Source organism: Pseudophryne corroboree, chromosome 7, assembly GCF_028390025.1.
Source record: "Pseudophryne corroboree isolate aPseCor3 chromosome 7, aPseCor3.hap2, whole genome shotgun sequence".
NCBI lineage: Eukaryota > Metazoa > Chordata > Amphibia > Anura > Myobatrachidae > Pseudophryne > Pseudophryne corroboree.
The window spans coordinates 242,250,513-242,277,927 of NC_086450.1; the positions used below are offsets into that span (position 1 = coordinate 242,250,513).

Sequence of the window (27,415 nt, forward strand, 5' to 3'; positions counted from 1 at the left end):
CTTTTTATATACAGTTTGCGCCTAAATTTTGTGCCCCCCCTCTCTTTTTAACCCTTTGAGCCTGGAAACTGCAGGGGAGAGCCTGGGGAGCTGTCTTCCAGCTGCACTGTGAAGAGAAAATGGTGCCAGTGTGCTGAGGGAGATAGCCCCGCCCCCTTTTCGGCGGACTTCTCCCGCTCTTATAAGTGTATTATGGCAAGGGATTTTTACACATATATAGCTTATCAGGCTATATTATGTGTTGTTTGCCAAAGTTAAGATACTCTAATTGCAGCCCAGGGCGCCCCCCCCCCCCCCCCCAGCGCCCTGCACCCATCTGTGACCGGAGTATGTGGTGTGCATAGGGAGCAATGGCGCACAGCTGCAGTGCTGTGCGCTACCTTAATGAAGACCGAAGTCTTCAGTCGCCGATTTCCAGGACGTTCTTCTTGCTTCTGGCTCTGTAAGGGGGACGCCGGCGCGGCTCCGGGACCAGACGACCGAGGCTGGGCCTGTGTTCGATCCCTCTGGAGCTAATGGTGTCCAGTAGCCTAAGAAGCCCAAGCTAGCTGCAAGCAGGTAGGTTCGCTTCTTCTCCCCTTAGTCCCTCGTAGCAGTGAGTCTGTTGCCAGCAGATCTCACTGAAAATAAAAAACCTAACAAATACTTTCTTTTCTAGGAGCTCAGGAGAGCCCCTAGTGTGCAACCAGCTCGGGCCGGGCACAGATTCTAACTGAGGTCTGGAGGAGGGGCATAGAGGGAGGAGCCAGTGCACACCAGATAGTACCTAATCTTTCTTTTAGAGTGCCCAATCTCCTGCGGAGCCCGCTATTCCCCATGGTCCTTACGGAGTTCCCAGCATCCACTAGGACGTCAGAGAAAGGTGTTTCACCACAGGTGCCAGCAATCATACATTAAGAGAGAAGTCCAGGAGCAGAGCATTCTGTCCCTCCTCGAGAGAGAGTCATGTTGTGAGATATGGACTAGGAGTATACAATATATATATACTGCATACCCTCCAACATGACCCGCCCCACTAGGTACAAATGCTCTGTTTCTGGACTTCCCTCTTAATTTATTATTGCCATCACCTGTGAAGAAACAGCTTTCTTATCATTTAACTAGTTCAACACAGGTGATGGAAATCATAAATTAAGAGGGAAGTCCAGAGACAGAGCATTTTGTACCTAGTGGGGCGGGTCATGTTGGAGGCTCTGTATACTGTATGTATGTGTGTACAGTGTGATGTAGTAGGATAGCTCCCAACATAGAAGTCCAGGAGCGTAGCATTCTGTCCCTCCTGGAGAGGGTTGTTGTTCGGTATGGTATAAGGTACACACAGAGTAAAGTTATTTGATGTTTGACACGTGCTATCCTAGAGGTCATGTGACGCCGCAGTTCTACATAACGCGTAAAAACAACCGGAAGCTCCTCCCTGATGCCGTCTCTATGGAGACCCGAGTCTCCGCTACCGACATGCACCTGGATGGACACGTCACGAATCGGGCAGCTGTAGGAGAAGCGGAGTCGGTACCTGGAGACTGAGAGGTTGTCGGCACTGGGTGTGTACCGGAAATACCATTCTAGTGGGGAGGAGGGAGGACAATATTATTGTATGTCATTAGAGACTTTAAAGACCGGACTGGAGCTGGCTTTATGTCACTCGTGGGACAGAGATAGGAGGCCACTATATCCGCACTGTCAATGCAAAGAGTGTTTGGGGTGCAGAGTGCACCCCTTCATACAGGCTACACCGAGCATGAAGAGAGTGGGGTTTGGGAGTAATGTGTAAAACCACCTATATGCATATATTTACTAAGAATTACTCCTTGTATGGAGAGAGATGGGGAAGGAGCACTGTGCAGCCCACTCTCACATTCTGGTATGCAGAGAGAGAAGAGGAGCACTATACCTCATTTGGGGCAGATGTATTAACCTGGTGAAAGGATAAAGAAGTGATAAACCAGTGATAAGCGCAAGATGATAACGCATTTTTCAAATCTGTAATGATTGGCTGTTGCGTTTATCACTGGTTTATAATTTCTTTACCCTTTCTCCTGGTTAATACATCTGCCCCTTTGTTTGCTACAGTTATTCCCATAATGCAGAGTGGAGATGCAATGTGCCTCCCCTTGATATAATTCAGCACGGATTGAATAGTGCCGGGAATTAGTTTCCGGTGCTATTAAATTTAGTGCGATGTGACGCCCGACGAGAGGGTTTCTTCCTTGTCTCTGGAGGTGTGCGAGCAGAAATCCGACAAAAGAACTGTTGCGATACTGGATTCTGCCCTTAGCGTCGCAGAAACAGCATCGCGCCAGGCACTTTAGTTGGAGAATGCTGAGTCTCACAACACAGTTACCTGTTTAGTCTGCAGGAACCAACCTTCTCCGACTTGACAGCGCGCTGAATAGCTAATTCTTGGCGCTATTCTTTCTGCAGTGAATTGAATCGAGCCCATAGGGGCCTATTCATAATCTTTAATGGGCTTGTTACTAACTGTATGTGGACACATCTAGTATTTAGCAAATACTAGTACCGCCGGCCCGTCCACCATACTGCATCTCCCTGGCTTTGTTCTGTGTGAGGGAAGGAGAGCGCAGCACCTCTCCTGGCCCTCCATTATTTTTGATGGACGGTCTCACTCTCCATCGGTGGGGGCGGGATCAATCTGAATAAGGCACCGGTTTGATGGCCAATGAGAGCTTGCGGGCCGGCTCGTGATTGGCTGTGGGTCGGCAAGCTGAGATTGGCTAAGGAACATGCGCCTCATTTCAGATAGACCCCCCACTGCTGCTGGAGAGTGAGACCGGGCATCAAAGAGGATTGAGGTACAGGAGAGGCGCTGCCCTACGCTCTCCTCCCCTCACATAGAAGAAACAGAGCCAGCGGTAAGGGGTGGGTGTAGGTGGGGGCAATGAGCTCACAATGTGGCAATGTATATCTGGCACAGGGGGGCATTGTATATCAGGCACAGCAGGGGGGAATGTATATGTGGCACAGCGGGGCATTGTATATCTGGCACGGGGTCATTGTATATGTGGCACAGCGGGGGGAAATGTATATCTGGCACAGCGGGCCATTGTATATCTGGCACTGTGGAGGCATTGTATATCTGGCACAGCGAGGGGAAATGTATATCTGGCACAGCGGCCATTGTATACCTGGCACTGGCGGGGCATTGTATATCGGGCACAGTGTGGGCATTGTCTATCTGGCACTGTGGGGCCAATGTCTATCTGGCACTGTGGGGGCATTGTATAGCTGGCATTGTGGGCATTGCATGTAGGAGGTCATGCTGGGGTTGTGGGGAGGGGGGGATTGGTGGTGTGGTCTGCGACTCGTCCGTGGAGCGGACGGAGGGTCCTGGCCAGCATGTGTGTGCCGCGGCTGCATGCAGGAGGTGGTGCGGGGGTTGTGGGGAGGGGGGGATTGGTGGTGTGGTCTGCGGCTTGTCCGTGGAGCAGATGGCGGGTCCCGGCCAGCGTGTGTGTGCCGTGGCTGCGTGCAGGAGGTGGTGCGGGGGTCGTGGGGAGGGGGGGATTGGTGGTGTGGTCTGCGGCTCATCCGTGGAGCGGACGGCGGGGCCCGGCCAGCGTGTGTGTGCCGCGGCTGCATGTAGGAGGTGGTGCTGGGCTTGTGGGGATGGGGGGGAGTGGTGGTGTGGTCTGCGGCTGCGGAGTGTGATTTTTCTGTGTTGCGGACGGTGGATCCCGGGCAGCGTGTCTGTGCCGCGGCTGCATGTAGCAGGTGGTGCTGGGCTTGTTTGGAGGGTGGGTTGGGTGCTGTGGGTGTCTTGTGTGTGCTCGTCCGTTGTGCGGACGTCTGCTCTGGTGCTGCTGGCTGCCTGTGGGGACTGGTGTGGGGTGCGGGTGTCATTTGGGGTGTAGGTGGCTGTTTTGAGGGGGTTAAACCTAGGGAGGGGTCCATGGTTACCGGGCACTGTGCTGCGTCCGTCCACAGGTGGGTTGTCTCTGGGGATGGTGTCCGGATTCTGTGGCTGCTGCTCCCATTGCAGGTAGTGCTAAGTGGTGTGCTGTCACAGGGCAGGAGCTGTTAACCCCCAGCAGGCCTGCGACACCCAGCGTTAGAGGGCCAGTCACATTTGGGCTTATAGGAGATGCCCACATTACATCAGGTAATTGAGGCCAAGCATTTCATAACTTTTTAACTGCTGCTTGACCAAAACGCATATGCCTACACACTATGCAATAAAACCGGACAATCGCATGGTTATTGGCAAATTGTTTGTAGCTTCTAGTATGTGCAGAAAAATTCCTTGATTAATTCCTTCGATCAATCACATTCTTAATGTCCTATTGCAGTGGTTCTCAAATTGTGTGCCGCAGCATCCTGGGGTGCCTCAGGACACTTGTAGGGGTTCCTTGGATTGGTGGGACAGGGTTAATTCAAATTATTTATGGTCAGTGTGATAGGTAAAAACCAATGCTGGTGGCCGCCAATCCTAAAATATGTGGACACATAGGGGTATATTCAATTAGTCGGAAACTGCCGTCTTGTCGGAAAGACAGCAGTTTCCGACTAGAATAGGTCGGAAGGGGTTCCAACGTATTCAATCCAGCATAATTTTTTCCGACAAGTCGGGAAATACGACTTGTCAGAAAGCACGTGGATCGGCTGAATCGCCGCCAATCCACGTGCTTCTGTCGGAGAGGGGACCAAATCCGACAGCTTTTAGCCCCGTTTCCGACAATGTCAATCTGACTTTTAAAAAGTCGGATTGACACTGTCAGGACCAGTCCAAACCTGTCGGATTTGGGTTGGCGTCCGTGCAGCTGCTGTGTGTAAGGGCTGTTACTGATTTTAGAAAAAGACATGCTTAAATAAGCCCTAACATATACCTCACGCCAACCAGCTTCCTTCGCCCCTGCTGCCCTGTGTGATACATCCTGTGCAGCAGCAGCTGCCTCACTGAGAGCCCGCCCGGCGCCGAATAGGGGTTGTCGGATCCATTCCGACAAATGCATGTCGGAATGGATCCGACTTTAATTGAATATACCCCATAGAATTGAATCTTGTCCCTAAATAATAATTATTGCTTAATTGCATGAAAGCATTTAACCTTTTTTGTTACTGAATTTGCCTTCACCAACTCATGTGCTGTAATCAGACATTCACCAGCTAATCTATACAGTAAAGATCTAGTGAAATCATCTTCCATTCAAAGCTGATTAGACATTGTCCTCTTTGCTGACCTCGGTATGAAAAGTGAAATGACAAAAATTGTGGCATAAAAGGCACTCCTAGTAATGATGGTACAACTGTTCTTAATACAGCTAGTGAGCAGCATCACATCATTCAGGGGGATGAGGTCCTATTTTAGCACTCTCTGTCTCACTCCTGCAAGTTCACCTGCTTTCTTTATACTGTAGCTACGGTTTATCTCAATTTTTTTATTTTGTTCTTTTAATAAATATGGTTGCAGATTTGCTCTGTGTATGTATCTCAAAATGACTGGTAGGACCAAACCCAAGAAGTGATTTAACACTCTGGGAACAAATGTGGGATGTAAAGAACAATCGTAACCACCATAGTAACAGGCTGCATCTGCCACAGGGTCCTTCTTCCCCATCGTAATCCCTTGTTTACATCAGTTATTCACCTATGGATGGTACATAGGAGTCATTCCAAATGTTACTGCATTGCCCACAAATGTCTGATTATGTTTTACAGGATATCCTATTTATTTGTTAATTTGGGGTACAGGTCCACTCGCTTAGCTATGTGTTGATCACAGTAATAATCTGCATGGAGCCGGTGAAGGCATTTTCCAATTAGCAGGATTAACTCTACATTCATAGAAATTGCAGCGAGAGACTGAGGGGGGGAGCAGTGTCCGCCCTGCGGGGTCTGAGCCACTGTCTCAGCTGACTGGACACTGAGCTCCAGAGGGGATAGATCGCTCCCCACCGCAGGGGAACGCTCACCCCAGCAGCATGCCGCCACTCCCTTGCAGAGCTGAAGTTTGTGACGAGTGAGACACCGACCCCCCCTAGCAAGCGGGGGGCCGGTGTGAAGATGGCGGCTACAGGGTAGGAGCGCAGTACTAACTGCGCTCCGGGGGAGGCTCAGCGGTACTTAGGTGCGGTGCTGTGAGGGGCGCCCTGAGCCGGCGCCTTAACCCTACACTGACCAGAAAGCCTGACTGGGTCTGCGGATCTCAGCCAGCAAAAAATCCTCAGGCCATTATAATCTTGGAAGAGCGGGAAGACCGCACCATTAAGGGGGCGGAGCTTCTCCTCAGAGCGGACCCAGCATCATTCAGCGCCATTTTCCTGTCTGCAGACATGCTGCCAGTGGAAGAGCAGTCCCTCCAGAGCAACTCCAGCTATCTGTACGGTACCAGGGTGTTGTAGGAGGGGAGGCTGTGTAAGACTGTGTCACCTGTTATGGGACACAGTCAGCGCTGGTTAAGGGTCTCCCTATACCTATATAGCGCTGTGTCGGACATTCTTGGGGGGGAACTGTCTGCCCTGTACCCTGTGTTTATGTGGGGTGTACAAGCAAACATGTCTAGAGACTCTCATATGCTGCAGAGGATTTATCTTCTCAGGAAGATCCCATCCCATGTAATCAGGATTGCACTGTTGTAGCGCAGATCCCAGCTAGAGAACTGGAGGGGGGGGGCTATTTCTCAGATTTCTGAATGGGTTGCTATGGCGGTATGGTTTAATACTGCTCCCTCGGGGCCCCCTGCGGTACATTCTCACAAACGTGCTCTTGCCCAAATTATGCAGGATGACACGGATACCGATTCTGACACAGCAGACAGTGATGGGGATGCGTCTAGGGGGACGGCATCACTTGCTAAGGGGGTAGAGTTTGACAAAGCCTAATATATATCCTATATTAAACACGCTAAAAGGTTAAGAGACTCAGTACGCTATTGGAGTATGTGGTACCGTAAGGGTACGCACTTTGCGTAGCGGACGCTTAGCCGTGGACGAGACGCACGAGCGGCACTTTCGCTCACGGCTTGATGCGTAGAGGCAAGCACGCTATAGGCTGCCGATTAACGTAACGATACGCTATCAGCGTAGCGGACGCTCGAGACCACGAGGAGATCACAAGCGGCGCTGACGCTCAAAGAGTTAAACCTTTGTAACAATATCATAAACAATGTACTTATATTGTAAACCTTTGTGCAGTGATAAGGTGTAATTGCAATACAGTGTAACTTTGTTAGTTTAAAAGCTGTATGAGCGACTCTTACGCTCTGAGAACCCTTTAGCAATATAATAAACACTCAAATACCGGTCTAAGGGTCTAACACCTTTTAAGGGAGAGAATGAACGTTCAATCGCAAAAGAATACACATTACAAGTTATACACTACCAAACTAACATAAAATACCTAACCGAGTAACTACACGTTAAAATACAACAAAGTCACAATTACATTTAAGGGGGAAGGAGAGAGAGAATGGCTTACAACAAATTAGGAGATAAAGATGGTTGCAGAGAACTTACGCACAAGGGGAACAATCGCAAGCGCCTTTCTGGATATCCAGCTCCCGATTATCAGTGATGAGAACCGTTGAGAAGAGTAGAGAGAGCTGGCCCAGATCGGCTTGTCTTTTTATACACTACACACAGTACAGTAGAATGGTCCCTACATTCTTATTGTTCATTGGACACAGGAATTCGTCTTCGCATTATAACAAAAGGTCATAGGTTGGTTCATACAGGTGGGCTGTGACTATTCCAAACTGCTCAGGTGAGAGGGAAACTTGGTTTCCCGCCGCATGGGTAATAAAGTGCAAATATAGTAAATGTCCATAAACTTCTTATGTCCATAACTATACGCACGAGCGAGTAATCCGCTTCAAACCAACACCGGAATATTGCTAATTATATTCTCTTCCGATGGATACTAAACACCACTGTGTAACCCCTGTCTGACCCTTCGTATCAAACAAAGAGGAATCTCTTTGTCCCCGAACATGCTACATTAACTAAACTTTCAGATTCTATCAAAGGGACCATAATCTACAAAATACATTATATGACTAAAATATGTAACGATCGAGTCGCCCGCTAGACGCACACAAACTCTACCGTAAATGCGCACACTGTGCGCCTGCGAGTGCACGCGACCGCGAGTATACGCACGCACGGGAGGGCTCATGCACGTGCAGCGGGCACACGCATGAGGTGCATATATGGCAATGTGCAGCGTGATATTTTTCTGACTTTGACAGTCCACCCTTTGGCAGTCACCAATAACTGCCACTTCCTAAAACAGTTCAAAAAGAGAAAAATATATGTCATGTATAATACATTTCTATGATTGGGTAGGGGAGAAGAGAAGAAGGTGGGAAAACGGTATGACCTAGTGAGATAGCAGAAGCATGTGTGTATGAATCCATGTTTGGGGGGTCATGTATCATCGTGCCGTACGTGTTTTAAATCAAGCTTCGAGGTATTGCGAAGTATACATTTGAATTCCTTCTTATCCCGTGGTACGGGTCTGTGGATGGGCTGTCAAACTTTACCGAGCTCTTTTCGGCTTTTGGTTGCAACAAAATGGGGGAGCACATTTTAGTTGATGATACATGAATGGGGGGATATGTGAGTGCTGATATCTGTGCCTATATTCCCTATCGACTATGTATGTCATTACCTGAAGGTTGTAGAGATGAAGATAAGCAATTATGGTAAATGCAGTCGTAAACTATGAGTTTAATATACATTTGTTGATTGAAGTCTTGTCTGGTGTCTTGTGTTGATGTACATGTTGACTGTAGTCTCTTTGGGCTTTTGCCAAAATGCGAGCAAAAGCTTTCTCAATGTCCATAGGCTTACAAAAGTGTTGGGCTATCGTAAAATTTTAAAATTGCTATGGCATTGTCCATCAATTGTCTGTGTAAAAGGTAGTCAAATTCTTCTTCCAAGCGGATGTCTTTGTACCTTGGAGGAAAACAAAGGAGAAACGGGTGAAAGAAACGGACCGTGGAATCACATTTTCATCACAACATTGTCTCAATGGTTGGGTCGTAAATCAAATCAGTCGTTGTTATTACAGTATCTTCACTTCTTAAACTCCTCACTCGGGCGCTACGTTTACACTTTGTTAAACCCCGAACGCATCTAAATATCAGACCGACCAATATGATGACACCCAGAATACACAAAAGAAATTTCCCTACATCCATGATAATACCTTGAGCCCATTCTCCTAAACCAGAGAACCAATTTCGCGGGTTCAACCATGACACCCAACCGGTCAGCTCATTACCCACAGCAGCGAGGGTGAGATTGTGTCTCCTGCGGAACTCCCACTTTAATTGGAGAATGTCGTCCATCTTTTGGTCTATGACCTCGACCGGGTCCTCGGTGCTATTCGTAATATAAGTGCAGCATTTTACGCCGTACTGCGTTGCCAGTGTGACACAATATCCACCTGTCACTGCCGTGAGATAATTAAGAACCATCCTATGCTGAACCAGTTCTGTTTTATAAGCTTGGAGCTCCCTTCCGGTATACCTGAATGTGTCATCATACATTTCAGTGATATTGTCTAATAAATTTGCAAGCGCAGATATATATTTATAATTTATCACTCTGGCGGTACGAGTGATATCTAACGCGATTAGGAATTGAATCCCGGTGGATTCATGGATCGGGTCAGAGGCCAGATGCTCTGTTCTTTCTATCAGGTGCCGTTTAACGAGGTGCTCGTAATGAGTGTGAGTATAAGGAGCTTGGGCACTGCGGTAAATATCTTTCATTTTAGTGTGGGATACGGTCATTACCTCAGGCAGTACTTTTCCAATATAACATAACCCTTCTGAGTTTGGGGCAAGCCACTTATACGCCTTCCTCCCGCATATGAAATATGCATCATCAGGGAGAACATATGGGACGGAGTAGGACATAACCATATTACACATTTTCCATGTGAACTCTCCTAGCCCTAATTCTTCCATCTGTTCAGTTTGTACGATCTGTGCACAGTATCCTGGTGATACTTCTCCAACTCGCATGATCCTACTTCCTAAGGTGTACCTATACCGAAAGAATTTCCTATGGTCGGCTATCTGGCGTATAAGTTCTGTGTCTATGGGCAATCTGTCGGCTCTATGTGAGAATGTCATGGTTTGATTAATCCATGACACTTCCCAATTTCCCGGCTTTCGGGGATTGGAAATGTTAAAACACACTAAGGACCTATCCACATGATATTGGTGGAGCTTCAAACTAGGAGGACTAGAGATATTAAACCTCTTGTCCACCGGCCTCCCACCACTTAGCTCAAGTACCTCCCCTATAGTTAAAGGGAATGGTACTAATCCTGATTTGCTATGGCCTTGAGGTACTTGAGAGCATACCCAACAGTCTGTTTGACTTAACACCTTACCCACTAAGGAGTGATAGTCACTCAATGGATGCCGGTCCATGTTAATGTTAAAACTGGACTGACATTTCTTGATGCACCCATCCTCAACTATACTGTCACAGTGTCTACAGATACAGTTCTCTTCAGCTAACAATCCTTCACAATGTCTATAAATAACATGGCTGCTGGATCGTTTCCGGTACTCGCCTTTGCTCGGTGATTGTGTTGCTATTGGAAATTTACACCTCCGTCTCAGTCATCAGAAACCCTTCTGGATCCTTTCTCGACCTCACTGGTACTCTCACCGAAACAGACTGCTCTGGTCAACATCATGGTCAACAGGAAAATCCATATCACAGTCTCTTGGGGCAAGTCCATCTTACAGGAGGAGAAAAGGAGAAATTTGTAATGGGGGTACAGAAAAACAGTTTGAGGGGGGAGAGAAACTTGTTACGATAATTAGTTCTCTAGTCTTGTTGTTCTTCTTGTTCTGCTGTCATCTCAAAGATGCTGTCTCTCAGTCTTCTAATCATTCTGGTGATACAATATTTCTTCTAGCTCAGCGCTCTTTCTGTAAGGAGAATAAATCTTGCATTACCATTTGTCCAACTAATGTGTGACATACCATCTGTAACGTTATGAGAACATGAGAAAGAAGAGAGAGAGAGAGAAAAAAAAAACAACAAGAGAGAGAACCGTTCATATATATATGCATCACATAAATCAACAATAAACAACAACAGAAAAAAAACATTTTTCAGGAGAGAAAAAAAAACATTGTCAGATCTTCCATTCATCATCAGGCTGTCACATCTACATGTCCTATGGTATCCTTGCGCAGTCCCTCCCACCAGCATTTCCATACTCCACCCTTTGTATCTGGCCAGGATACATTGATGCGGGTAGGTCATGCTGGGGTTTGGTAGACTTCTGCAAAGACCAAGTAGCTATGTAATGTTTGAGTTCTACCGATAACCGTAAGAGATGGGGAGAAAAAAAACCTTTTACAGATACTTAACAAATTTTACCCCGGTCCTTCCTGTGTCTTCAGGGAATGACCTCCCAATTTATTAACCGTTACCTCAGGCTTACCATCAGTCCTAATGATCACCTTTCCTGACTACATATCATGGGTGTGGCCCAAAATTCTTCCTATGTGATCCCTGATTATAATTTGGTGTGTCATAACTTTGCTCATATCTTTGTTTAGGGGGTCTGACTTTATGTGGGCTGTTACAGTTGCTGGCATAATGCCCTTCTCTTTTACAAAGATAACAAACCCTTGGCTTCCTCCATGTGCCAGTGGCCTGGGGTTTTGGTTGATTTGATGCCTCCTCTAATGCTTGGATGCTCATCACCATCAACCGCTTTCCCTGTACTTCCCTGATTCCTTGGATACCATGGTTATGTTGTTGTCTAGGGGGTTGATATGACTTTTGTCTACTTCTTGATCTACAATCTCTTGCAAAATGTCCCTCTTTGTGACAATGGTAACAAGCTACCACATTTGAATTTCTCACAGGATTTTGGGTCTTAAGCTGGTGTGGCTTCGTTGTCGGGGCTTGTCTACTGATTGTTATTTGCTTACTGCCCTGTGACTCCAAGTGTCTTTTGATGCTCCACTCGACAACGGCTGGGAAATATTTTCCTAACTGTCGGTTGATCTGCTTAATACATCCCTGAATGTGTTCCTCCGTTTGAGGTACTTCTGTGTCTAATTTACAATCAGAAATAAATTTCGCAGGGTCAACACTGGAGGGCAAACATGCCCTCAGCACTGTCCGCCAATCTTTGTTGGTGGGTTCTGTGGAGTTTCCTAGTTCTTTAATAAACCTCTGACATGCAACTAAATCTTCCCTGGGATCAGGGAATTCAGACATGATTGATCTCAATTCTGTCCGAGACCAGGGACGGCGCATTGCACTGTCCTTGACGGGAATGATTCCCTGATCGTCAGTCTTCCCATTGGTGACTGTGATCACTCTGACAGGACTAAATTTAATTACATCACCTTGTGTTGGTTTTACAATATGGGGTACATTTGTTTGTGCGTGATATATAACACCGTACGTACCTGTGGACACGACCTCACCTGACCCTCCGTTAGGGGGTTTGATTACTGCCTTTACCGATTTGGTCGCGTCCACCTGGATGTCTGGTAGGATGGCTACTGGAAAAGGTGCCGACATCGTGCTGGGCTCACTTTCTTGCTTGTAGTCCTGAGGGAAGTTTGACATGGGGTGCGACTTGCACAGTTTAATATTTGTAATTTTTACACTTTCATTTTTATAAACATTATTACATTTGTTACTTTCATTCTTAATACAGTTACTAAGTGCTTTTTATCGTACACCATTGCGCCATTCTCTGCAACCATAATCCTCTCCATTGCCATGTCTCTCTTCCCAAGGTGAGAGTCAGATATGTAAGTTAAATTTCTTTGCATTTCACTTTCCTGTTGCCACAATTTTAAATCATCATAATGTCTAATACGCCTTTTTGAAGATTTAATCAGGCAAACTCTTCTCTTTAAATTTCTTTTTCATCCACTAGGGGTCACTGGAGTACTCTTGGGGATATGGACGGCTTCCACAGGAAGTAGGCACTGAATAAATTAATTTTGGAACTATACCTCCCCTCCATATCCCCGAGTACCTCAGTGTTTTTTCTGTGCTCGACACAGTTAGTAGGCTTGTGGCTTTGCTGCCACAGAGGTCCACATTTCATTGGATTTTTTTCTAAGTTTTTCTTTTTTCAACGATTTACCACATCCCTTCCCCCCTTCCAATAGGCGTGGGTCCGGGATAAGTGAAGGCTGCTTTAGCAGCTGTGGGTGTCGGACCTCTCTCTAAAAAGAGCTCCCTCACTACCACCTGCAGGACTAAAACCTGCAGTAAAGGCTGGACGGAACTTACAGAGAAGCCCCGTCATAGCCCTCACCACAGGGTCCAGGTATGTTGAACGGGGCGGTCAGCTCACGCTGCCGCCCCACTGTGATACTGTCTGTGTGTGTGTGTGTGGCCCAGGCCCTCGATGCCGCTTCGGGCTCCCTCTCCACCATAGCCCGGCTCCGTGTAGAGAGAACGGTATACGGAGCATGGGGGGACACACAAATGAGAGTCAAAAGGCAGGTTTCTTAGCCTAGTGAGTAACTTTGCTGCCACAGTGATGTTCCCTGCACACAGAAATGTCAGGGTCACTGGATAAAATCTCATGATTCAACTCTTATTGATAAGGGAATACAGCAGCGCTGCATATGTATTACAAAAGGCTATGAAGTCTTGGTTAAAACAAGATTAACCATGTTTCCTGTTGTATTTCCAGAATTTCCTGTGTTACATCTCTCCTCCATTGAAGGCGCAGGGGTGTTAAGGGGAATTTGGGAGCAGGCATATGGCTGGCGTGCACTGCACTTAGCCAGATATATATTTATAGAGACACCTTAGTGCTATTTACTGAGTCGTGCAAGTTGTCTGTCTTTGTTTTTGTTTTGAGTATTGTCTGTCTGCATGAGTAAGACACCAGCAATTACTAATAAGCAGTTTCCCTGCCATGTCTAAAACATGGATATACATAATTATTTATATCATAACTGTTTATAATGATATTATCCTAAAGACTGCAAATCTGAATCAGGGTTGTGGCAGCCAAATACTGGCTTTGTTCATTTGTTGTAAAGTAAGATATGTTATAACAATTGGTCAGCACATGGTGCTTATAAAACAGTATCTGTGGAGCCGTGTGAGTTCACTCACCTGCAGCAGCTTTGGCTTAATTCACTTGGCCACACCACACTGGATACGCCCAATCTCATCTGATTTTGGAAGTTAAGCAGTGTTGGGCCTGATTAGCCACCTGGGAGTACAAGGTGCTGTAGGTATTTTTATTCTACAGCCACACCACACTGGATACGCCCAAACTCATCTGAGCTTGGAAGCTAAGCAGGGTTGCATACTGTTTTGCCATCTGGGGGAAACTGGTGATCCAACTAGATTGCATACTAATACATGCTGGTTTAAACTGTTAAAAAATAGCTCAGTTTGGCCTTACACTATCAATATAAACCTACCATAGGTTTTACAGTCAGGATAGCTCTCCAGAGCGCGCTCCCGGCGCCGGCCACTAGAAGGGCCCATTAACTAAGCTGTGGTCAAGCAGTAGTCATCTCAGGTTTTAAGCCTGTGCGCGGTCACATTTAGTTTCAGACTTGTAAAAATGTGTTATACCTGTGTATCAGGGAGACTCTGTAGCCTACTGGTTAGGCTTCCCGCCAACAGTGTAGATGCTGCTTGCAGGGTCATTGGTTCGAATCCTGGGTTCAACTACTGTCTATACACCAGATAGTGTTAACAGTCTCAGTACATAATTGGCCATGTGTTTCCTCAGTGAGTACATTGGAAATGCTTCCATATGGCTAAGCATACATGTGTTTGTGGATGATGGTTGTATCCTCAATTGGATGTTGCACTGTTTGAGATATTATTATAAAAAAATGTATGTGTGTATATATATATATATATATATATATATATATATATATATATATATATATATATATATATATATAATATGCTGACATTAAAAGTCTATTTTGCAGTAAGCAAGAATAATTGGTCAGCACTCAGTGCTTATTAACACTATCTGTTGAGCACTGCAAAACATGGCCACACCGCAGCAGCTTTGCTTATTGTTTTTACAGGTGGCTCTGTAGCCAAGTGGTTAGGCTTTCCAGCCACAGTGAACATTGTGTTTGCATGGACACTTGTTCAGATCCTGGTTTAACAGGTGTTTAAAAAAAAAAAATCCATGGTAGGACAATTTTTTCTTTTAATGTTACTTCCTGGTTCTTTCTCGGAAGTTGCTGCCCTACAACACTTAGACTCTGGAGGAGCGGGGTGTTAGGAGTTTAATTTATTAATTGTTTTTGTACAGCATGACTCTACAGGAAGATTCACTATTGCTGGTAACCACATGCACGGTAATGCAGGTTTATACACACGTTACTTCCGTGGTGTACTTACTGGTTGGAGTACATGATCTCTTGCACTTACATGTGCAGCAGAGTACTGCAATGGAAGCATGCTGGGCCCATAACCCAGAGGTAGGCAGATTGAAACTATCCTCTGCTATATGCATTTATGCATAATCAAACAAGCAGCTTCGCTGCAAAGTCGGTCACACAGTGTGTCGGACAAATACGAATCTGGGCCAGTGGCGCAATGTATAACGCATCTGACTATGCATAACAAGATTGTAGGTTCGTCTCCTACCTGGCTCGTTTAAGTTGCCGTGATCGTATAGTGGTTTGTACTCTGCGTAAAGACTGCACAGACAGTTTCAGTTACATTGTTGCGGTCGATTTGCCGCCAGCCCTCATAGCACCAGGCCAGTACGTCAGGTTCTCAGCGAAGGCTGAACAATTTCCAATCAGAGACAATTGCATTTATTGGGTGTTTTACTACATATCGGAGTATACCCTACACAGCAGTAGGGCTGTTGCTTCGCCCTGCTTTGGTAAGGGTTTGAGGTAACAAGGCTGTAGTGGCAGGGCATTCCAGTTCAGGTTTGCCCTAAATAAAGACCACCTTACACTTCTTGCTGCCTACAGCTTCTTTGGACGTTGGCAGTTGGTTCTTGCGTTGTCAGCTTCGCTAGTAGCGCATAACGTCCACTTTGGCTACGTTCCTAACAGGCGGAGTCGGATTCCAAACGAGATAGATCGCAGACCAAGTGGGGAGGAAAATCTGATTTCCTACCATTGTCTACGCGAATTCCTGAATGATTCCGTCTCAACGACTTCAATTCCTAGGTATGATTCTCAATACGGTAAATCAAAGAATTTACATACCCGAACAGAAAGTACAGGTCATTCGTCATCTGGTACAATTAGTGCTCAAGCCACGCACAGTCTCGGTTCACTTGTGCATTCGCCTATTAGACAATGGTGGCGGCTTTCGAAGCGCTTCAGTTCGGAGGACTTCACTCACGTCCTTTTCAATTGGATGTGTTCGCACAGTGGTCGGGCTCGCATCTGCAGATTTACTGCAGAAGTGAGGTTGTCTCCAAGGGCCAGAGAGTCTCTACTCTGGTGGCTCAAAGTACAGAATCTAACCGCAGGAAACGGTTCGGTGCCTGGAATTGGATAATTCTCACGGCGGACGCAAGTCTCAGAGGTTGGGGAGCTGTAGTTCAAAATTATCAGCTCCAGGGTCTCTGGGCGGATCACGAAAGATTGCTGTCTATAAATGTCCTGGAACTCCGGGCAATTTACAATGCGCTACTATAAGCAGTGCACAGGCTGCAGGCTCAGGCTGTTCAGGTGCAGTCAGACAATGCGACAGCAGTCGCATACATCAACAAACAAGGAGGAACGAAAAACCGTATGGCAATGCGGGAGGTACAGATGTGTCCACGTGCATCTTTGCTGTGTCCCGTCATGTATGGCACGGTTTTGCATGCTATATACTCAGAGATTTAGTCATGTCTTGTGGTTTTTTTCTTAATTTGCTGCCTTAATATGTTACTTTATACATATTCTTTTATGGCAAACAAAAATTTTTAAAATTCATCCACTCACTTCTCATGAAAAACAGTTTAGCTGTGTTTTGCATGTTGTGCCAAATTTGTAAAAAAAAAAAAAAAAAAAAAAAGCAAAGATGTAAGCAGTCACATCTGTAGCTTGAATCCTCTATTGGGCCGAGTATCACCAAATGATATTGTCGGCAGTAGTCATTCCAGGAGTGGACAACTGGGAGGCGGATTATCTCAGCCGTCTGAATTTTCATCCAGGAGAATGGGCATTAAATCCAGAAGTATTTCACATGCTGGTCCAGAAGTGGAGTTACCCGCAGGTGGACCTGATGGCATTTCGCCACAATCATCAAACGCCCTAGGTCGTGTCCAGAACGAGAGATCCAAAGGCAGTGGCGGTGGATGCTCTCACAATCGCGTGGCCATACAGTCTCGCGTATCTATTTCCACCGTTTCCGCTGCTCCCTCTGTGGCTAAAACGGATCAAAGGAGAGTCCGTCACAGTTATACTAGTGGCGCCTCTTTGGCCTCGGAGAGCTTGGTTCTCGGATCTCCGCGGTCTACTCGCAGTCGGTCTTTGGCCGCTCCCACTACGTTCTGACCTGTTACAGCAGGGTCCATTCCTTTTACCCGATTTAGCGCGGCCGCGTTTGACGGGGTGGCTGTTGAGACAGCCCTCTTAAGAAGAGAGGGCATTCCAGAATCGGGTATTCCAACCATGTTACGAGCTAGGAAGCCGGTTACGGCAGCTCATTATTACAGAATTTGGCGTGCCTAGGTTAGATAGAGGTCTGAGTTTATCCACACTAAAAGTGCGGATATCGGCGTTGTCCATTTATTTTCATAGTAGATTGGCCCTATTGCCGTCGGTTCACACCTTTTATGCAGGGTGTCCTCAGAGTTCAGCCTCCATTCACTCTACCTACTGCGCCATAAGACTTGAATCTGGTTTTAGATTTGTTAGTCTTTTTATTATGAACCCTTACAACAAGTGGATATTAAATTTCTCACTTGGGAAAATAATGTTTCTTTTAGCCTTAGCGTCAGCAAGGCGTGTTTCAGATTGGGTGCTTTGTCGTGCAAACCACCGTATTTAGTGTTTCATGATGACAGAGCGGAATTCCGAGCGAATTCTGCTTTTCTACCAAAGGTTGTCATCTTTTCACATCAATCAACCAATAGTAGTTCCTATGTTAACAGGAGACTCTGGTAGGTTGGATGTGGTACGCGCATTACGCATTTATGTATCCCGAACGTCGACCGTTCGTAAGACGGATACGTTGTTTGCTCTCTATGATGCTGCCAAGATGGGTTGGCCAGCTTCTAGGCAGACCTTATCCAGTTGGATTAAAGTGACCATACATCAGACTTACCTTCATGCTAGGTTACAGCCGCCTGCATCGATAACAGCTCATTCCACACGTGCTGTGGGAACATCATGGTCAGCGAGTCGTGGAGCTTCTACGACACAGCTTTGCCGGGCGGCTACATGGTCTTCGGTGCACACGTTTGTGCGCCTCTACAAGTTTGATACGTTTGCGGCATCAGCATCTAGCTTTGGCCGCCTAGTGTTACAGGTGCCAAACAGCTCTCCCGCCCGCGGGGGAAACTTTGGTACGTCCCAAGAGTACTCCAGTGACCCCTAGTGGATGAAAAAGAAAATAGGATTTTGGTACTTACCAGGTAAATCCTTTTCTTTGAATCCATAGGGGGCACTGGACGCCCACCCAGAGCAGTTTACCTGGTTTGGGGTAGGTTCAGTAGATCTTATGGTAACACACTTTCACCGACTGGTTCAAATTAACAAGTTATGGTGTCAACTGTTTAGTTCTCAGTAATGTTGGGTCAACTTTATTGTTGTCCGTTATGTTATATGTAATGCTCCATTGTCAACCTCTCTATCGCTCCTGTTCGGCTCAGTAAAAAACACTGAGGTACTCTGGCATATGGAGGGGAGGTATAGTTCCAAAATTAATTTATTCAGTGCCTACTTCCTGTGGAAGCCGTCCATATCCCCAAGAGTACTCCAGTGCCCCCTATGGATTCAAAGAAAAGGATTTACCTGGTAAGTACCAAAATCCTATTTTTGTAACACTTCTGGGTTAAAAGTACCTACCCGGGAAAACTTCTCCCCGTCATGCACAGTCATCCCTTCCCATTCATTGCATAACATTTCTGTGTGATGACCATCTTGGTCTGATTTCTCACACATGACCTTGCCGACCTGATTGATCGGTTTCAAATCAACCTGAACCTGGGTTGATCGCCCCTTACCTGAACAACTGGCCCCCATCTCTGCAGGTGCTGCTTTCACTACCTCTGACTTCAAATCAGGGTCTTCGGCAACCCTTACAAAAACCAAGATGTCCGGGGTAAGGCTGCGGTGGGGGTTTTGCAACGAGGTCCGCCCACTTAACTCCGCCCACGCTGGCCAATACGGCGACCAAAGTTCCCAGAGGTTCCGTACCCAACCTAGGGCACCTAAGTACGTCTACTTGCTCGGGCGTGTGGGAGTGTCTTACCCTCCCCAGCAAGTGTCAGTCGCTGGAATGTCCCTGAGTGATCAGGCTACTTCCCTTAAAATAAAAAAATTACACAAATCACGTTAACAATGTGCAAGTAGCGTTCTTCTGAATTCAAGACACGCTAATGCACACAATCACATGCGGTACAATCGTATCTGCACACAAGCAACTAATCTTATGTGCGGAACGATCAGTGGAATTGAAAATTTCTGCTGCAAATTCCTTCAGCGATGAGCTTCTTTGGCCTATATGGGTCTCGCACCAACCCTCTTCGGTTGTGCTCTCTACTTCTAGTCTGCTGTACCTGAACCTCCTGTTCTGTGACCTCCTGGTCTGTTATGTACAGCAGACTCTACTGCTCATTAATATGTCGAGATTAACAAGGGACGCCTCCCAAGCCACCCCACGATATCACTCTCGCTGGTGTACCTCTTTTTACTGGCCTATGGTTCCCACTTCCGTAATAAAAGAGAAATCATATATTATATATATATATATATATATATATATATATATATATATATATATATATATATATATATATATATATATATATATATATATATATATATATATATATATATACACACTCTTACATTCGAACACTCTTATTTCTGTACAGAATTCCTTTCATTCAGTAATAGTCTAACCCAGAAGAATTGCAACAGTCTTTTTTTCTTTTAACTTTAAACTTTTGGATTTGAGATAGATCTGTCTTATTATCGCGTTACTTCCTTATCGCCTATTAAAACAATACTATCGTGCGGTTTGTATTATGTGGGCGTATCCGTACGCTCCGTTGCGTGATATACGCTCCGTGCGTCGACCCTTGCGTTGCGTACGCCCTGCCCTTGTAAGGACACGTGTACGCAGACCAAGTACGTCCACAGTAACACACTACACGTTTATCAATGTGAATGATCTTTAACAGTAATCATTCACTGAACACCGCCCAAATCTCCCTTGTTTTCTAGGCGAGACTGTGTGCGTGCCTTTTACAATTATTCCCTTAAATATTACTTTTTATCTTTTAACTATTAATAACAACAAATGTCTCAGCACATTATCACTAGTGTGTGGCAATCAGGAGAATGAGGTACGGACAAATAATGCTAAACAAGAAATACAGATGTGTGTGCTTATGCGTACGTTCGCAGAAACTAAACAGGTTTTAAAAGACAATAACGTACTGTTCCTACCTTCCGGTTCCGGATTCCTTCAGCACTCCTTACTAAGCGAAGCAGACGCTTATCTGGTCAGCACTACGAGGAATATTACCTCCCGCCCTTTGCTGACCGATGATGTCTGCTGAAATTACCTAGTGCAGATATGTGAAGAGCGGGCGAGTCCCCAATTGGCAAAGCCTAATATATATCCTATATTAAACACGCTAAAAGGTTAAGAGACTCAGTACGCTATTGGAGTATGTGGTACCGTAAGGGTACGCACTTTGCGTAGCGGACGCTTAGCCGTGGACGTGACGCACGAGCGGCACGTTCGCTCACGGCTTGATGCGTAGAGGCAAGCACGCTATAGGCTGCCGATTAACGTAACGATACGCTATCAGCGTAGCGGACGCTCGAGACCACGAGGAGATCACAAATGGCGCTGACGCTCAGAGTTAAACCTTTGTAACAATATCATAAACAATGTACTTATATTGTAAACCTTTGTGCAGTGATAAGGTGTAATTGCAATACAGTGTAACTTTGTTAGTTTAAAAGCTGTATGAGCGACTCTTACGCTCTGAGAACCCTTTAGCAATATAATAAACACTCAAATACCGGTCTAAGGGTCTAACACCTTTTAAGGGAGAGAATGAACGTTCAATCGCAAAAGAATACACATTACAAGTTATACACTACCAAACTAACATAAAATACCTAACCGAGTAACTACACGTTAAAATACAACAGTCACAATTACATTTAAGGGGGAAGGAGAGAGAGAATGGCTTACAACAAATTAGGAGATAAAGATGGTTGCAGAGAACTTACGCACAAGGGGAACAATCGCAAGCGCCTTTCTGGATATCCAGCTCCCGATTATCAGTGATGAGAACCGTTGAGAAGAGTAGAGAGAGCTGGCCCAGATCGGCTTGTCTTTTTATACACTACACACAATACAGTACAATGGTCCCTACATTCTTATTGTTCATTGGACACAGGAATTCGTCTTCGCATTATAACAAAAGGTCATAGGTTGGTTCATACAGGTGGGCTGTGACTATTCCAAACTGCTCAGGTGGGAGGGAAACTGGGTTTCCCGCCGCATGGGTAATAAAGTGCAAATATAGTAAATGTCCATAAACTTCTTATGTCCATAACTATACGCACGAGCGAGTAATCCGCTTCAAACCAACACCGGAATATCGCTAATTATATTCTCTTCCGATGGATACTAAACACCACTGTGTAACCCCTGTCTGACCCTTCGTATCAAACAAAGAGGAATCTCTTTGTCCCCGAACATGCTACATTAACTAAACTTTCAGATTCTATCAAAGGGACCATAATCTACAAAATACATTATATGACTAAAATATGTAACGATCGAGTCGCCCGCTAGACGCACACAAACTCTACCGTAAATGCGCACACTGTGCGCCTGCGAGTGCACGCGACCGCGAGTATACGCACGCACGGGAGGGCTTATGCACGTGCAGCGGGCACACGCATGAGGTGCATATATGGCAATGTGCAGCGTGATATTTTTCTGACTTTGACAAGTTGATGATTGAGGCCATGCGGGATGTGTTACATATTTCTGACACACCTCCTGAGCAGGTTGAGGAGGCCTTTTTCACGGACAGTAAGAAAGCCCCTCTCACTTTCCCGGCATCTAAGGAAATAAATGCTATATTTGAAAAAATCTGGGAAAACCCGGAGAAAAAAATTCCAGATCCTTAAAAGGGTCCTGGTTGCTTTTCCCTTCCCGGAAGACGATAGAAAAAATTGGAGTCCCCGTCTATAGTTGACGCCTCTGTCTCCAGGCTGTCAAAACAGGTGGTAATGCCAGTCCCGGGATTTACTGCGTTGAAGGACCCGGCTGATCGCGAAGTGGATGGTACGCTCAAATCCATATACACGGCTTCAGGGGCTATACTGCGGCCTACTATTGCCTGTGCATGGATTTCTAAAGCTATAGCCAAGTGGTCAATCGCTCTGCAGGAGGATTGACTATGATGGATAAAGGTGACGTTGATTTGTTTTTATGTAACATACAGGATTCTGCAGGGTTCCTGGTAGAATCCATGAAGGACCTGGGTTCCATGGCTGTGGGGATCTCCTCCATGTCCGTCTCGGCTCGCAGGGGTCTCTGGCTGCGCCAATGGTCTGCGGGCGCGGAATCCAGGAAAAGTGTGGAGAGCCTACCCTGTACAGGTCAGGCTCTGTTTGGGGAGGCACTGGATGCGTGGATTGCCACGGCTACCGCGGGTAAGTCTCCTTTTCTCCCCTCAGCTGCACCAGCTCCGAAGAAGCCTTTTACTCCCAACACGTCAGTCCTATCGGCCCGCGAGGCCTAGAAACAACAAGCCTTCTCACACCTTCTTTAGAGGTGGTCGTGCCAAATCCAAAAAGCCAGCCCCCGCAGGTTCCCAGGACCAGAAGCTGGCTTCTGGTACCACAAAGTCCTCACCATGACTGTGAACCGCACAGCCTGGAGGTAGGTCAGGTGGGAGCAAGACTCTGGCATTTCAGCCATGTCTGGGTGTCGTCGGGCCTGGACCCCTGGATACAGGATATTGTGTACAGGGGGTACAGGCTGGAGTTTCAAACTCTCCCGCCTCACCGTTTCTTCAAATCAGGTTTGCCAGCTTTGCCGGCAGACAGAGCTATTCTTCTGGACGCTATCCGAAAATTGGTTGTGTCCGAGGTCATTGTTCCAGTTCCACCTCATCAGTTGAACAAAGGTTACTATTCGAACCTTTTTGTGGTACCGAAGCCGGATGGTTCTGTAAGGTCAATTCTGAACTTGAAATCTTTGAACCCTTATCTCAGGGACTTCAGATTCAAGATGGAGTCTCTGAGAGCAGTTATCTCAGGACTGACGGAGGGGAAGTTTCTGGAGTCCCTGGACATCAAGGATGTGTACCTCCACATTCCCATTTGGTCGCCGCACCAGGCCTATCTCAGGTTTGCACTTTTAGACGATCACTATCAGTTTAGGGCACTGCCGTTTGGCCTCTCCATGGCACCGAGGGTCTTCACCAAGGTGATGGCAGAGATGATGGTTCTCCTACGCAAGCAGGGGGTGAACATAATTCCGTATCTGGACGATCTGCTGATCAAGGCATCGTCCAGAGAGAAGTTGTTAAGATCCATCTGCTCAAGGAGCATGGTTGGATCCTGAACCTTCCAAAGTCTCATCTGGAGCCAGCGAGGAGGCTGTCTTTCCTGGGGATGATCCTCGACACGGAGGTGCAGAGGGTGTTTCTACCAGTGGAGAGAGTGTTGTTGATTCAAACAATGGTCCGGGATGTCTTGAAGCCTGCCCGGGTATCGGTTCATCAGTGCATCCGCCTTCTGGGGAAGATGGTTGCCTCCTACGAGGCTCTGCAGTACGGAAGGTTTCATGCTCGATCCTTTCAGCTGGATCTCTTGGACCAGTGGTCGGGATCTCGCCTGCATATGCACCTGAGGAGAAGTCTGTCACCGAAAGCCAGGATTTCGCTCCTCTAGTGGCTTCAACTACCATATCATCTGGAGGGCCGAAGGTTCGGAGTTCAGGACTGGATCATTCTAACCACGGATGCAAGTCTAAGAGGTTGGGGAGCAGTCGCTCAGGGGGAAACCTTCCAAGGAAGGTGGTCAAGTCAAGAATCCCTTCTCCCAATAAACATCCGGCCTTATTCAAGCAGCACACCTTCTGCAGGATCGGGCTGTTCAGGTGCAGTCGGACAACGTGACCACAGTGGCCTACATAAACCGACAAGGCGGAACGAAGAGCAGGGCTGCAATGTCAGAGGTGACAAGAATCCTCCTCTGGGAAGAAAGGCACACGGTGGCGATGTCTGCAATCTTCATCCTGGGAGTAAACAACTGGGAAGCAGACTTCCTCAGCAGATCTCCATCCAGGAGAGGTGTTCGAGGAGGTAACCGGTTGGTGGGGGGTTCCTCACATAGACATGATGGCCTCCCGCCTCAACAAGAAGCTGCGGAGGTACTGTTCCAGGTCGATAGACCCACAGGCAGTGGCGGTGGACACACTAGTAACACCGTGGGTGTTCACGTCAGTGTATGTTTTCCCTCCACTTCCTCTAATTCCAAAAGTTCTACAACTTATAAAAAGAACAAAGGTTCTGGCAATCCTCATTGCTCCGGACTGGCCAAGGAGGGCTTGGTATGCAGATCTGCTGGATCTACTGTTGGAAGATCCAAGGCCTCTACCTCTTCGAGAGGATCTTCTACTGCAGGGGCCGTTCGCTTATCAACACTTAAACCACGGCTACGTTTGACAGCATGGTGGTTGAGCGCCAGATCTTAGCTCAGAAAGGGTATTCAGAACAAGGTTATTCCTGCCCTGATACAGGCTAGGAAGGGGATAACGTCTAAACATTACCATCGAATTTGGAAAAAATGTGTGAATCCAAGAAATTTCCTGCGGTGGAGTTTCAACTTGGACGTTTTCTCCTTTTCCTGCTGTCACAACTGAGGGTTGGTATCGGCTGTGGGAAGCCTCAGTTGTAGGGGCTGAGGTGTATGTAAACTTGGGTGGTGAGATAGGACCCCTAGACATACGTGTGGACCTGCAGCACCAAGCCCGAAGGCCTGACCACGACAACAGAGGATAAGTTTAAAAGGTTTATTGAAACTCGGCTCACACGTATATGTTGGCAACATGATCACTGAATATGTCACAGTTCTCAGGAGTGCATACAGGCAGTCTTTAGGTGTGGTATAATGTAGGGAACAGTCTTTAAGGACTTGGAGATGGTATGTCCTTACCAACACCTATGCATTAGGTAGCAGATGGAAAGCGGAAGCTGGTGACTGTAAACTGCCGGGTGTTACCAGATGGGACTGGTCTAGCAGGAGAGCTGAGTGGTTAGTGCAGGAGCGCACTAATGTAGCTTGAGAGCTTAGAATATGTTGGAGATGCTTGAGTGCGCAGATTACGAATACTGAGACAGGGCACCGCTGGAAGCTGTAATGCTGAGAGCCGGTGTGCAAGTAATCTGTTCAAACGCAGGGTGCAATATTAGGATACTGCGGAGTCGGGCTGCACCGTGAGGATAGGAATTGGTGCCAGTCTCTAGTGGAGTTTTGCAGACGGCAATCAACACAAACAGGAGAGACTCCTATCACTGGGATGACCATTGAAGCACTGACAACTTCCCAGTCCAGGAACAGGATAATTTATACCTGCTGGGAAGCAGGTATTGGCTGGGCAATTAACCAGAGATCAGAGTACAGCTGCTGGGTAATCAGGCTGAGAGCAGAGTGCAGCTGAAAGGTAACATGTGATTAGGAAAACATGGCTGCGCCCATGTTAGCTTTTGGAGGGAAAGTCTGTTTGTAACCTGCATGTGAAACTTAACCCTGATGCTGCCAGAATCACAGTGAGAGACCTGAGACAATGGGATGCAGCGTGCTGCACGCAGACAGCACAGATGGAATCCGGGCTTGGAACGCTGGGACAGTCTCAGGAGGCATTTAGAAGGTAAGTATTAAAGAGAAATTACCCGGATCGTGACACCTGCAAGCAGGTGTGGATATGGGCCTGAAATTGGGCTCCATCTAGGTCCAGATCTCTGCTTTATCCATTTTCTTCCAAAAACAATTGGCTGTCCTCCCTGAGGTTCAGACCTTTTTGAAAGGGGTTCTGCACATCCAGCCTCCCTTTGTGGTGCCAACGGCACCCTGGGATCCTGATATGGTGTTACAGTTCCTGCAATTGGCTTGGTTTGAGCCTCTACAGGAGGCTGAAATTAAATTTCTCACGTGGGAGGTGGTCACTTTGTTGGCCTTATCTTTTGCTCGACGTGTGTGGGAATTGGGGCTTTGTCCTGTAAAAGTCCCTCTCTGGTCTTCCATGAAGATAGGGCGGAACTCAGGACTCGTTCCTGGGACTCGCTGGGACAGTTCCTTCCTAAGGTTGTGTCAGCTTTTCATGTCAATCAACCTATTGTGGTGCCAGTGGCTACTGACTCCTCAATTGCTTCAAAGGCCTTGGATGTTGTGAGGGCTTTGAAGATTTATGTGAAGAGGACGGCTCGTCATAGAAAATCTGACTCTCTGTTTGTCCTCTGTGATCCCAAGAAAATTGGGTGTCCTGCTTCTAAGCAGTCGATTTCATGCTGGATCAGGTTCACCATCCAGCATGCGTATTCTACGGCATGATTGCCGTGTCCAAAATCTGTTAAGGCCCACTCTACCCGTAAGGTGGGTTCTTCCTGGGCGGCTGCCCGGGGTGTCTCGGCTATACAGCTTTGCCGAGCAGCTACTTGGTCAGGATCGAACACGTTTGCTAAGTTTTGCAAGTTCGATTCTTTGGCCTCTGATGACCTCAAGTTTGGTCAAGCAGTTTTGCAGGAGCCGCTGCGCGCTCCCTCCCGTTCTGTGAGCTTTGGTACATCGCCATGGTACTAATATGGATCCCAGCATCCTCTGGTATTCCTTAATCCTTTCACATCTCAGGTTTACCCAGTTACTGAACATGCAGTATGTTAATAGTATAGTTATTACTAATCGTACAGTTGCATTATACTCTACCTGGGTTAATGTGCATTACAGTTCATCAGTCACTGCCCAGTTTACCATTATGGGGCTCATTCTGAGTTGGGAGCAAAAAAAAAAAAAAAAAAAGCAAGTATAGCCATACTCATCTTGCCTGCAGTTTGGAGTGTTCACGGCAATCCAGACACGACAATTGTGCCCGCATCTAGGACGTGTGCGTGCGTCTTAAGTACGCGCGCCCATAGTAGTACATGGGCGGTGTCAGTGGTGCAAGTAGAAAATATTTCTTAGTAGTACTATGTGAGCGCGCCAATAAGTGGGTGTGGACACATGGGGCGTGGT

At 46.7% G+C, this 27,415-nt stretch overlaps 1 protein-coding gene across 1 annotated transcript in view; it reads left to right on the forward strand.

The window, feature by feature from the left end:
* The first annotated feature begins 1,296 nt into the window (after positions 1-1,296).
* SEC22A (SEC22 homolog A, vesicle trafficking protein) overlaps positions 1,297-27,415 on the forward strand; it is a 258,941-nt gene continuing 232,822 nt past the window's right edge. The window contains exon 1 of the mRNA XM_063934060.1: positions 1,297-1,541. The gene's annotated coding sequence lies outside the window, so the exon portion shown is untranslated. The remainder of the gene's footprint in view (positions 1,542-27,415) is intronic.